Genomic DNA, 4,133 nt, shown 5'->3' with positions numbered 1-4,133 from the left:
TCCAATGGTCCCTTGTTATACAAACAACAAATAATAACTATTTTTGGCTGACTACCTGAAGAAATATTTTTTGTCTTTTTGATTGACGCTATAAAAGCTGTGATCAGAGATTGTTCTTAGGAAGAAGGCAAATTCACTTAGGGAAAAACAGATTCACTAATTTAAGAAATTAAGTTGCAGGCCCAAAAAAAAGATCTTGGCCAGTTCATCAGCGTTTGTTTTTTTGTATCTATTTATTCCTGAGAGATACACAGAGAGAGGCAGGCTCCATGCAGCAAGCCCGGTGCTAGACTCGATCCGGGAATCCCAGGATCACGCCCTGAGCTGAAGGCAGACCCCCAATCGCTGAGCCACCCAGGCGTCCCAAGTGTTTGTGGAACACAAAAGAAGACACTTCTCCTTCCTTTGATGGAGACTTGACCCTTTTCTGGATGTGTTACACCTTGTAACTTTGCCAATGTCTCAGATGTAGTAGTAATGTCAACTCATCAATAGACACATCAGTCTACCTAATTCCAGCTTTGAATTTCAGAGCTCCTTTCTTCAAGCTGTAGGACCAAGGATCTGTAGGACCAAGATCCTGGCCCAACACCCTGAGGACCAGGGTGTGAAATGGTTTTTGCCCCTGTTCTGTATGCCCATGGCTAGTTTGGTACCTCAGGGCTCTAGTTTTCTGTTCCTTGGTAGAACAATGGCAATACTATTCTTTTTCTTCATCGAGCCATGGAGAACAGGGTTCTGCTCTTGGGGGTGGAGGGCCTCCCAGAGATGGGAGTCCCCTGAGACCTTGTCTGTGTGCTTGGGGCCTGCTATTCCCTGACATACTTCCCTGCTGCCAACTGCCTGCCTGGGTGACCATCACTGGGCTTCAGCCACCATTTGGGACATTCTCAGTACCTCTCAGGCAGCCATCATGCTGATTTGCCTGTTCCTAGAAGTGCTGCCTTAACTTTTTGACAACGTTTTGTTCATTCAGCCTCCATTTACGAAAGTCCTGAAAGGGGGCAGCCTGGGTGGCTCAGCAGTTTAGCGCTGCCTTCAGCCCAGGGTATGATCCTGGAGACCCGGGATCAAGTCCCACATCGGGCTCCCTGCATGGAGCCTGCTTCTCCCTCTGCCTGTGTCTCTGCCTCTCTCTCTCTGTGCGTGTGTGTCTCATGAATAAATGAATAAAATCTTAAAAAAAAAAAAAAAAGTCCCGAAAGGAAATTCACCATTCCATCATCTGGGTGATCAGAAATCAGTAAGGAGGGGGAGGGCAATGGACCTCTCAGCCCCAAATGTAACCCTCAGATACTCATTTTGCTTGGTATTACTGCTGCCGCCAGCACCCTGGCCTCCCTCTCCTCCCCTGGCCTAAGGGCAGACCCATAAATGTTGCATGATACCTCTTGCCCAGCTGAGACCAGATCAAAACATCAAATACAACTTTCCTCAAGGCTTAGGATGACATAAGCAAAGGGAAGGCAGTGCCTACCACTCCCACCTCTGAGAGAATCTTCGGGTACCCCAAACATGAGTCCACTCCCCCAGATCTGGATTTAGGAAACTAAGAACTAAGGGATTGTCTTTCTGGCCAAGACCAGTTTCAGAGTCTGGCTTCCTCTCCGAGAACCCACATCTTCCCTAGATGATTGATGTATGCCACTGTCCCCCCAGCCTCCCGCTGTGACAGGCTCCTACCTGAGAGTCTCAATACGACAGACATATCAAATAAGCTTAACATTGTTATAAGAGAGACCTACTCCAAATAAATAAATAGAATCTTAAGGGAGTGCTTAGGTGGCTCTGTCAGTTAAGTGTCTGCCTTCGGGCTCAGGTCACGATCCTGGGGTCCTGGGATAGAGCTTGTGTCGGGTTTCACACTCAGTGGGGAATCTGCTTGTTCCTCTCCCTCTGCTGCTCATGCTCTTGCTCACTCTCAAATAAGTGAATTTTTTTTTAAGATTTTATTTATTCTTGAGAGACACGGAGAGAGAGGCAGAGGCATAGGCAGAGGGAGAAGCAGGCTCCCCACAGGGAGCCCAAAGTAGAACTCGATCCCAGGACCTGGGGATCTCGACCTGGGCCAAAGGCAGATGCTCAACCACTGACCCATCCAGGTGCCCAGTAAATGAGTCTTTAAAAAGAGAGAGACCTACTCACAGTTGTGGGGCAGGTCCTTGCTGGTCCACCTTGAGGACCTTCTAGTAAGGAGCACATGGCCCAGTGGTGACTCAGCTTTAAGATTTATAGCAGGGCCTCTATGCTCTCTGTGGTTTCACTTCCATGGGTGAAACTGGTCCCGGGCTTTGTCCTTTCAACTTTTCCACTTAGCCACAGTTTATACCATGACTTGCTCAATGAAATCCAAGCTTCTCAGTTAGATTTGCTTAAAAATGTGGTAGATAGCTGTTGTGTTTTGGGCTGCCTTTCATCTTGAGAATGGACTGTTTGATGGTGGTATGTGTCATTCATCTAGGGAGGATGTGGTTCCTAGCACAGGAAGTCAGACTTTTGAAGATGATCTTGATAGGCGAGAAGATCCCTAATTTTCTTAAATATGCTCAAAAATGGTCATGTGAGCTAGGCTCTGCCAAGGCAAGTCCTTGGGAGACATGGTTCAGAATGAAGCACAGGAGGAAAGAGGCTGGCTTTCTGTAGACATGCCACTTAGCTGGTGCAAGAAGGCAGTGGCTGCCCGGTGGACAGAGAAGTGGTATCCATGTCACCGGCAATGGCAGCCAAATTCATAGGCGTGGCCACAGTAGCTTTGGTGTTTTCCTCACTAGGTCAGTTCTTCAGTGTGGTTTCAGGCATTGTTCCTGGAAACAACCGTGAGCTGCTTTCTTTGGCCCTCCCGAAAGTTCCAGTGTCCTTTCATAAATCTCTCTTTTTTTAAAAGGTTTTATTTATTCATTCATCCAAGACAGAGAAAGAGAGAGAGAGGTAGAGACATAGGCAGAGAGAGAAGCAGGCTCCCTGAAAGGAGTGTGATGCAGGACTCGATCCCAGGACCCCAGGATCACAACCTGACCCAAAGCCAGATGCTTAATCACTGAGCCACCCGGTTGCCCCCATAAATCCCTTTTCTGCTTAATCCAGCTAGAGTAGGGGCTGCCACTTGCAGCTAAGAACTGTGACTGATACAGATGAGATCATGAGAATCTCATGGTTTTGGGATACTTCGGAGCTATATATGCTAGATTGTGGTGCAGTAGGTACATGGAGTCTCAGACTCTCAGCTCTACACACCTCTTTGTAGGAGTGTAATCCTGGGCAAAATACCAAACTTCATTGACTCACAGATTACTCAAGTATAAACCCTCAAAATGATGGCTTATTGCAAGGATTCATTGAGATACAATATGTAAAAAATCCAGCGTGGTTTTTGAGTCAGGTTGAACGTACAGTGCTGTGCTAATAAAATAATAAATAGAAGTTTGTATAATTTTATTTTTTAATTTATATATATTTAAATATTTGTTTGTTTATTTATTTGAGACACAGAGGCAGAGGCATAACCAGAGGGAGAAGTAGGCTCCCTGTAGGGAGCCCGATCGGGACTCGATCCCAGGACCCCAGGATCACAACCTGAGCCAAAAGTGGATACTCAACTACTGAGCCACCCAGGCGCCCCAAGTTTTTATTATTTTAAAGGTTTGTTTTAAAAATATGTTCCCTAGGGGGTGCCTGGGTGGTTCAGTTGGTTGAGCGCCCAACTCTCAATTTCAACTCAGGTCCTGATCTCATGGGTTGTGGGTGGAGACTCTGCATCTGAGCCCAGAGTCTGCTTGAAATGCACCCCCCTCCCCCAGCACTCATTCGCTCTCTCTCTCTCTCTCTCTCTCTCAAATAAAGGGGGGAATTTTGATATCAAAGCTGATCCATTGCTAGTTTTCTGAATTCACCGAAACTGTTCTATGACATGCCTTCAGCTAGTGGGAGGCATTAAATGAGAATGTAGAAGAAGCCAGTAAAGAAAGACCACATATTGTACGATTCCATTTATGTGACCGGTCTAGGATAGGCAAATCTCTAGAGATAGAAAGTAGATAGTGGTTGCCTAGAGCTGTAGGGTTTGGGAGGAAACGAGGAGTGACTGGTAATGCTCAGGGGTTTTCTTTTTGGAGGTGATAAAAATGTTCTAAAAT

Source organism: Nyctereutes procyonoides, unplaced genomic scaffold (genome assembly GCF_905146905.1).
Source record: "Nyctereutes procyonoides isolate TBG_1078 unplaced genomic scaffold, NYPRO_anot_genome, whole genome shotgun sequence".
NCBI classification, from domain to species: Eukaryota; Metazoa; Chordata; class Mammalia; order Carnivora; family Canidae; genus Nyctereutes; species Nyctereutes procyonoides.
Note: the sequence above shows the minus strand (reverse complement) of the source record.